The following is a 10085-nucleotide window of genomic DNA, read 5'->3' on the forward strand; positions in this document are numbered from 1 at the left end:
AGGGCGTCCTAGGCGTCCCTGCCACGACCCCAACGTCACAACACGCGCCGCCTCGTTTCGAGCGGTGCGGTCGTCACGTATCGATGACGGCGCTTGTTGGAACGGCTGCGCTATTTTGTGTCGCGCACAGCGCACACTAGGGTTAGGGTTGCAGAAGCATCACCCCGTCTTAACCTAGTACATGCTCCGGCGTACTTTAAGCCCATCTGTAACGGGCCATAGTTCTCCCCTCCAAGTGTGTCGTGTCCGACTACTCGGCTTCTGATTTTCCACTATCTGACCATCACCACTGTTCCTTTACTCTCCTACATTCACCACCTCCCATCATACCGCCTCCGCCAGTCTGCGATCTTCATTCTCTGACCTTAACCATCTCACTCAGTCCTTGGACTCATCTTCGCTACTCTCAATCTTGGGGACTCTGCTAACTCAGCTATGTCTTTCCTGAATTCTACTCTCTCTCACTCTGACAGCTTTGCCCCAGTTTCTATGTGCGTGTCCTCCTCTGTCCTCATGACGGACCTCAGCCCTGGATCACTCCCACTGTTAGATTTCTCGGTCCTGCTCTCGAGCAGCCGAACGTCTCTGGAGAAAGTCCAGGGAGTGGGCGACTTTATCATTTTTAAGTTCGTTCTTTTATCCTTTCATGCGCCATGTCGATGGCAAAACAAGACTACTTCAAATCATTGATCTGCGCCAATGAGAGGCACCCGCAGCGCTTGTGTCCTGTTTCAACACACTGTTAAAACCCTCTCTCCCTCCATCTCTCCCACTATTTTCTCCCTCGACTTCCGCCAATTACTTCATTAACAGATCACTACCATTCTTTCTGAGTTAACCATCTTGATTTGGCTTCCACCTTAATCTCCTCGCCCCTCCTACTAATAAACTCTCGTGTTTTCCTCGTTTTCTTTGGAAGAACTCTCTTCGCTGCTGAACTCATCCAAACCTACCACCTGTTTTCGGACCCACTTCCTTCTCGTTTTCAATCTCTATAGCCCCTTTTGTTACACTCCCTCCTATATCTTTAATCTCTCTCTCTCTTCGGGTTCCTTCCCTCAGTCTGTCAAACATGCCTTAGTTTCCCCTATCCTGAAAAAAACTCTCTCCAACCCCTCTTCCTTGGCTAGTATGTGTTGGAACGAATTGTCTATTCACGCTGTCTGAGTTTTCTTGAAACCAACTCCATTCTGGATCCCTTCCAGTCTGGTTTTCGCCCACGGCACTCCACAGAGACGGCCCTTACTAAGATCTGAATGATCTTTTGCGGGCCAAGGCAATGGCCTCTATTCTATCCTTGTTCTACTCGATCTGTCGTGCGGTCTTCGACCCCGTGGACCACTGTCTCCTATAGTGTACTTCTCTGACCTTGGTTTCTCGGGCCTTGTTCTCGATTGGTTCACATCTTACTTGTCAGATCGATCTTTTTCAGTGGTCTCGGGTGGTCAGACCTCGTCTTCTGTCCCCTTATCTGTTGGAGTTCCTCAGGGCTCTGTTTTGGGTCCCCTTCTGTTCTCTTTATACACACTCTCCCTTGGCAAACTTATCAGTTCTTTTGGTTTCTCCTACCACCTGTACGCTGATGATACCCAACTGTACCTTTCCACCCCTAATCTCTCGCCAGAGCTAGAGCAGCAAGTGTCATCCTGTTTAACAGCTGTCTCCCACTGGATGCACCATCGGCGTCTGAAGCTCAATATGTCCAAGACCGAGCTTCTTGTTTTCCCTCCTAAGCCCACACTTCACTACTCCTTTTCTATTTCTGTCAATAACGTCTCTATCCAGCCAGTCCAGGAAGCCCACAGTCTTGGTTTCATCTTTGACTCCTCTTTGTCATTTATCCCTCAGATCCAGACTACAGCCAAAGTCTGCAGATTTTTTCTCTATAGTATCGCCAAAATCTGTCCATATCTCTCAGCTTCTACCGCAAAGACACTGGTCCATGCCCTAGTGGTCTCACAACTAGACTACTGTAACCTCCTCTTGGCAGGGCTTCCCCTCTCTCATCTCCACCCATTAATTTCTGTTCAGCATTCAGCTGCATGCATTATTTCACTCGCTCGCCATTATGATCATGTCTCCCCTCTGTTGTCCTCTCTTCACTGGCTCCCTCTTCCTTTCCGCATCAGGTGCAAACTTTTGTTACTCACCTTTAAAGCCCTGCATGGGCTGGCCCCCATTTATTTAACCAATCTTCTCTCTCCCTACATCCCTACTTGCACTCTCCGCTCTGGCAGCCAAAGTCTCCTCTCTCAACCCAGGATCTTCTCTGCCCCGTCCCGGATCCGTCCCTTCTCTCTTGCTGCCCCTCATTCCTGGAACCTTCTTCCTCTGCATGCATGGCTCATCGCTTCCCTAACCAGCTTTAAGGCTGAGCTGAAAACCATATTGTTTAGGGAAGCGTTCTCAGGGAATTTGTGATTGTCATCTGGCTGTCTGATAATATTTGATGTGATGTGATTTGTTTTATATTTGATGTTTTTAATTTGTTTTTTCTTTTCTATATGGTAATTTTATCTATTCCTCTTTTAATTGTTATTATCTTAGAATGTATGTCTTGGGCAGGCTTTTATATACTCTTTAATTTTACTGACTTTGTACAGCGCTGTGTATAATTACAGCGCTTTAGAAATAAAGTTTAATAATAATAATAATAATAATGACAGATAACTTTTAAAAGTGCAATTGGTTTTGCCCTTTGGATTGAGCCATCTTCCTCTCCAGGAGTACTCCAGGAATGACACTGTGCTATTGGGTAAATGCATACCCATTGCAGCCAACCACAGGATAGTACTTTTAAAAACAAAACAAAACTGGGAACTGTGAAAGACGGAAGGAGAGAAAACACTTTCACATATTGTCTAATTGTTAGAAAGCTACATCCCCAGCAGAATGTCTGCAACCCCTTCCCAACATCAGGAGGCTTTTCACCCTCATTAGCTCCTGCAAGTATAATGAGGAGAATTGAGCCCCCCCCAAAAAAAATCAGCCCAGTCCTAGGTTTGCCAGCATGAAAGTAAATAAAGCTACTTTCCCTGTTGTTAGCCTATTACTATTGGCAAGGAAAAGGAACGTTTTCTGTTGAATGAATGAATGGCAAAGGTGAATTAAAAACAGAGCTGAACATTTAGGTTTTGCTTCTTCATAGATAAAAGAATACTACACCAAAAAAATGAGGAGTATCATGTTGTCAGATTGCCTCCAATGTAGTCTTGTTTTCATGTTGCGTTTCAGCTTCATCTTGTTGGCAAGATCTAGCAGCAAAGAAAAAGAAGCTAGACTGCCTGGATTGCTAACTTTTAATACTGCCCTAAACTAGGATGCACAATAAGACAATTTTAATCCTTGCCACTTCAGTGGAGATTATTCCACCTCTTTAGGTGCATTTTTAGCATAACTGATGAAGTGCAAACTTGTTTAGATCCTGCTCTATGGTTAGCATCTATGTATGTCTTCATCAGGTCCACCTCTGTCTCTCATGACATTATTATCTCTCTTGGTCCCTCTTTCAACAAGATCAAGAGAGTGTTCACTTACAGCCCTCCTTATCTGAGCAGTGAAGGGGGTAGTTTTTCTCCTGCATCACATTCTATCCACAAAACAACATGGAATATTTATCATCCCAAAATATTATAGTAGGTGAGAACAAAATGGAACCCCATGACAAAATAAACCTATTTGTTGGGGGGAAATGTCTTAGTTATTTTATTGTCATAAAAATGTACATGGAAGGTAGCTGAAACATGGGGGTGGGTATTGCCATAAAATGTTGTATCTTCTAGGTCTTGTTCTGGGTGAATTGTACAGCAAAATGTAAATTTGAAGTACTAAAATATGCTGTCAGCTAGAATGAGGGTGAAAACTTAGAATCAGTAGCTAAGTTGTGGCCTCCACATATGTGGGGGATCTCTTCCCAACCCCCAACCCCCACGTATGGGGAAAAGTGCGTATGCTCAAGCTTCATAGAAAATCATGGGTTACATGCTTGCACCTGCAGTGTGGGTGTGTGCCCCATTACTTCTGCTGGGGTTTGCCTTCCATGTAAGCTGAAAGCCATGGAAGGCAAGCCTGCCTATGAGGAGGGCTGACTGTATGTTTACCCTATGAGTCTGACATTTAGTCACTTCACTGCATTTCTTAACTGAAACACTGAGCTGTGATTTTGGCATTTTTACGCTATGCGAGAAATATTCATAGAAATTAGAAGCACAAGTATTAAAACTTTTCTGCAGAGAGTTGTATGGAAAAAACAACAGAGATAAAACAAAAATTAGAGTTTAAAAGTATTAATTTATGAGTGTCTTTTTCTTGTGTAAAAAGAACAATTATCTGCTGCTATAGTGTTGTTAAGGTAGATAAATTATTTTATCATTGCATAATTAACACAATATTGTTAAATCTGTTTTAATTATTTCGGATAATGGATTCATATCACTAGATAATGCTTTCTGTTGAACAACAAGGAAAATAATTTTTGACCATGATTGCCTAAATGTATTAATTTATTTAAAAATAGGAGAAACTAAGACAGTTACATATAAATGACTCTGCAATCAATTCACTGTAACAACAAAATAGTACTTTCAGTTGCAAGCTTTTAAAGTATTAATATACTAAATATAATACTGTATTTGTATCACACTATAATATGATATATAATAGTACCATATGGTATTTATATAGTATTTATATTTATATGAGCTTCTCCTCCATTTGATTGCTCACCTTCCTCTGATGTCTGAAATGCTGCAGTTGCAGCATGTGAAGTATAGTAACACCACAAGACTGAAAAAATCCATATGCAATATTTTTATGCACTGACAAACACATTATGGTGACATTGGTGGATCACCCTGACAGAATGTCCGCTGCTACTTGGCAATTGTATGGTACTGTACTTCATTTAGGTGAACAGAGATTGCCAAACAAATGCTGTACTCATAGTTGGTGCCATTGCCAATCAGCAGATATTCTAGAAAGTTTCACAACAATTAAACAAACTATGGTGTTCATTACCTACACAGGAATGTGCTTTTTATAGATGTTGATTCTAAATTTTATTAAATCTATGAATCTTAAATTAGTGTTTATGCCTAGTCCCAAGTCATATCCTAATATTTCCATCCCTTTCCACTGTCTTTTCTCCCCAAATTCTTTCCATTTATATTTTTAAAATCACATTTAACTATCTGTGTGTCATTTGAGCCTCCTCCCATCAGTTGTATGATTGCATAGAAATAGTCTATGGAGAGAGAGCCATCATGGGCTGAATGTTGGGCTAAGACTCTGGGAGACCAGGCTTCAAATCCACTCTCAGCCATGGAAACCCACTGGGTGACCCTTTGCACGTCACACTCATTCAGGCTAAGAGAAAGGCAAAAACAAAACCTCTCTGAACAAATCTTGCCAAGCAAACCTCATGATAGGTTCATCTTTGTTATTGTTGCCCTCAAGTTGGTATGGCGACCCTGTGGATGAGATATCTCTAAGAATCACTAACCTCCACTGCCCTGCCCAGATCCTGCAAGCCCTTGCCCACAACTCCCCTAATTGAGTCTATCCATCTGGTTTGTGGTCTCCCTCTCTTTCTTCTACCCTCTACCTTGCCTAGCATTTTTCCCCTAGTGATCCGTGCCTCCTCATTATGTGGCCAAAGTATGATAGTCCCAACTTGATCATCTTTACTTCCAAGGAGAGCCCTGATCTGATCTGTTCAAAAACCCATTTGTTTGTCTTCTTGACTCCATGGTATCCTAAATACTGTTCTCCAGCACCACATTTCAAATAAGTTGATTTTCTTTCTGTCTGCTTCCTTTACTATCCAGTTCTCACATCTTTACATGGTAATTGGGAATACAGTGGCCTGAACAATTCTGACTTTAGTGCTCAGTTGTAAGTCTTTGCTCTTCAGTATCTTTTCCAGTTCTTTCATAGCTGCCCTTCCCATTCCTAGTCTTCTTCTTATTTCTTGACTGCAGTCTCCCTTACTAGATATGGGAATTATTTAACTATTTCAATTTCCTTGCTGTCTAGATTGAATATGTGTATTTCTTCTGTGGTCATTGTTTTTGTTTTCTTTATGTTCAGCATCAGACCTGGCTTTGCACTTTCATCTTTGGCCTTCCTTATTAATTGTTTCAATTCTTGAATGTCTATGGTGTCGTCCACATATCTTAGGTTGTTAATGTTGCTTCCTCCTATCTTCATCACTCCTTTTTCTGATTCTAATTCTGCTTTTCTTATGATGTTTTCAGCATATAAACAAATAGGGTGATAGGATGCAGCCTTGCCTGACCCCTTTGCCTATTGGCAACCATGCTGTTTCCCCAAATTCTGTTCTGACAGTGGCCTTATCAAGACTATCAGATGTAGTGGCACCCCCATGCCTTTGGGTGCATTCCATAGCTTTTCATGATTTATACAATCAAATACTTCACTGTAGTCTATAAAACACATGCTGATTCTTTTTTGGGGATTCTTTGCTGTGCTCCCTTAGCCATCACATGTTTGCAATGTGGTCCCTTGTGCCCCTTCCTTTTCTGAATCCTACTTGCACCTCTGGGATTTCCCTCTCCATGTATGTTTGGAGTCTATGCTTCAGAATTTTGAGCATTTTGCTTGCATGTGAGATTAGTGGTATTGTCCTATAGTTGCTGCTATCTTTTGTATCTCCTTTCTTGTGGATTGGTATGTATATAACGTGTTTCCAGTTTGTTGGCCACCACTTTGTTTCCCACATTTGTTGGCATATTTCAGTTAGCACTGTCTGTTGCATCTGTCTGCAAGCATTGTAGCAGTTCAATTGGGATATCATCTGTTCCTGGTGATTTATTTTTTCCCCATTCCTTCACTTCTTAGAATTTAGGTTTCATCTTCATATGGCTGCTCATTCCAAATATCATTCATTCCCTCATCTCTTTTATATAACTCTTCTGTGTATTGTGTCCAGCATCTTTTTATTTCTTCTTGTTCCTGCATTATGTTCTTTTTTTTCTCAATAGAGTATCCCTGCCCTCGATTTGAATTTGGCTTTAATTTCTCAGATTTTTTGATAGAGGTCTCTTGTTCTTCCCTCTTTGTTGTTTTCTTCTATTTCTCTGCATTGGTCATTGTATTATTTCTCCTTATCCTTATGTGTCAGATGTTGGTCAGCTGTGTTCATATTTCTGGCTTTGTTCCTATCTCCCTTTGCTTTTGCTTTTCTTCTTTTTTTTTTCCTTGTCTTCTTTTATATAAGTCTTTCATCTGTCATCCAATTTTTTCTTATCTTTTGGCCACTGTTAGTGTTTTCTTGCATTCATCCTTAATTATATCTTTGACTTCTGTCCACAGTTCCTCAGGTTCTTGGTCAATTATAGTTCAAATCTGTTTCATACATTGTCCTTGAATTCATTTGAAATGTTATTCAGGTCATATTTTGGTATAATGATTTTTTTTCTTTCTTCTTCAGCTTAACTCTGATTTTTTGTTATGAGCAGTTCATGGTCTGTGTCACAGTGAGCTTCTGGTATGGTTTTGGCTACAAGGATAGAGCTTCTCCATCTTCTACTTCCAGTTATGTAGTCTATCTGTTTTTTGTGATGATGTCCAGGTGTACAGTCTCCTATCTAGTTGTATGAAGCAGGTATTTGCAGTGAATAGATTGTTGGCCTCATAGAATTCTAGCAGATGCTCTCTTGCTTTGTTTCTTGTTCATAATTTAAGGAACAATTTTTTATTCGTCTTTGTTGCCAACTTTAGCATTCACTTTAGCATTTAGAATTTAGTTACCAACTTTAGCATTAATTTAACTAAGTCAAAGTCAAAAGTGACTTGAAGGTACACAACAACAAACTGTATCCAAACTCTACTGAATAAAGTAGAAGTTGAGAGATATATGCTAAAGCAGAGAAATAAAATGTTAATCAAGCATAGTTTGTAGACTATCTGATAGATAGGCCAAAGGACTCAGACATGTGGAGTAAAGACAGGTGACAGAGGTCTGGATTAGTAAACTGACAGATCAGCAGGAAGAAGAAGAGAGGGAGAGAGAGTAGGACTAGTTAATAGTAGCATAGAAAAGTAATAAAGATACAATGAATGACTAACAAAATAAGTGTGCCTAGAGGGAGGGATGGAGATTCATGATTAAGAGTAAGGGATGGAGGGGGGTACAACAGTGTGGCAAATCATCGAAATGGGACAGGGAAAGGGGAGAGACAAAGCTTCAGGCTATTTATCAATCTTGAAATGTGTGTGTTTTACTTTTTAAGAGAACTAGAACACAAGATACCCAGTTCAGCATCAAATTGAAGCATGCACTATATTATCTGGGGAAATGATGGTTTATTTATATTTACCGATCTATGACAATTCCTAAGCCTAATTTCTCATTATTTATTTTCCTGTTTAACACCAAGTCACTCATCTGACAGGTTATCTCTACTTCACTGACAAAATGGTAGTTTCTCCGAAGGCATTTCTCAAGAATGTGTAATACATTCTAAGCCAAAATAGCCTTTTTATCTACCACTCATCAATGCCCTTTTTCATGCCTAGATACTGGGGGTGGAGGGGTGCATTGTAGGGCATCTTGTTTTCCTTGCAATAACATGTAGAATATTACTTCTTTAAAGAATAGGAACCTTAATCTAAGAGACACTGCAGCTTCCATTTCAAGCCAAATAACAGCAAACAGCTCATCAGAACTGCAGTATGTCAAAAGCAAAAATACTTAATCCCTTCCACTGGTCCTGGCCCAGATTTCCCTTCCTATGGCACCTATATTAAAGCATAGATATAAATAGAAACCATATATCTAACAGGACATGGATCTTCTCATGTTAGTTTTACAAGTTTCACAATAAGGGCATTCTGTGTCTTGGCAGAGATAGTCAAAAAGCCTGAGAAGAGGAAACTGGCTGATGGGAAAGTGGATTGGCAGGGGAAATTCCCCATAACAAGAATAGTTTGATGTTGAGTTGGACACACTGGAAATCTTGTAGACTGGGAAATTCTGTGTCAGGGAGCTGAAACATCTAGCTGTTTGAGAAGGCTGATATACTCATAAATTGAGTTCTTGATATCCACTGGATTCCAGGACCCTCTCCTTCCAAATCCCCCCGGATCCCAACATCCGTGGATGCTCAAACCACATTAAATACGATAGCGTATTAAGTTGCTTTCCCTTATATAAAATGGCAAAATTTTTAGAATTTATATATATTTTAAAATATTTTCAAACTGTGGATGGTTGAATCTGTGGATAAGGAATCCAGAGCTATGGAGGGCAGACTGTATTAACTGGGATCTGCTCATGAAATCTTCAGTAGAAGACTTTGTGTGCTTAATTGATCCATCTACTGCACTTTCTTTTCTATTTATTTTCCGTGTAATACATCATAGAGTATATAATCTGGCAAGCTGGATTGTTAGAGATAATTTACACATTTCCAGAACTTTATCCAAAAATAATTTCAAAGACAGGTTTAAAAGCCCTAGATTTCAATAGAAGAAAGATTGAAGTTGTTTCTTATACAAGTAAATGGAGCTTTGTTCCGCCTACCTTTGAGTATAAAAGTTTCCTTGGGTGTACATAAACCATTAACTTCGTTACTCTGAATTCTCAGTGCTTTATGCACACAAAACTTTGTCAGACATTACACAACTTCCTACTGTGACCCTTTGTCCTAACATTTCAAAGCGGGCAGTAAAAACTTTCAGAAAGCAAAAGGTAAAAAAAAAAGAGGGAGGGGAAATCACACACACAGAGTAATGGACAACTGCAATCTTTAATGAAGGAGAAAATGAATTCCTAAACGGGGGGAAATCCCACACTTTTATTTTTTGTTTTGCATTGTGCTATCTTAATTATTATACAACCACTTAACTAATCCACAGTTTGTTAGACTTAATATATTTGTGCTTCAAATGTTTATGTGCTGAAGAAAATAATAGAAGTACGAAGCATTACAGTATACATGCAACTTCAGACTAGGTATGGAAAGATTATTCATATATATCAATGAGTTATTATAGCTACAAAATAAAGTACACACACAAACACAAAATGTTATCTTAGGTGCGGGACAGATTATCCAAAAATG

At 39.9% G+C, this 10085-nt stretch overlaps 1 protein-coding gene across 1 annotated transcript in view; it reads right to left on the bottom strand.

Annotated features, from left to right (window-relative positions):
* LOC121920391 (teneurin-2-like) overlaps positions 1-9579 on the bottom strand; it is an 89804-nt gene extending 80225 nt beyond the window's left edge. The window contains exon 1 of the mRNA XM_042447526.1: positions 9545-9579. The gene's annotated coding sequence lies outside the window, so the exon portion shown is untranslated. The remainder of the gene's footprint in view (positions 1-9544) is intronic.
* Positions 9580-10085: the final 506 nt, after the last annotated feature.

Source organism: Sceloporus undulatus, chromosome 2, assembly GCF_019175285.1.
Source record: "Sceloporus undulatus isolate JIND9_A2432 ecotype Alabama chromosome 2, SceUnd_v1.1, whole genome shotgun sequence".
Classification (NCBI taxonomy): domain Eukaryota; kingdom Metazoa; phylum Chordata; class Lepidosauria; order Squamata; family Phrynosomatidae; genus Sceloporus; species Sceloporus undulatus.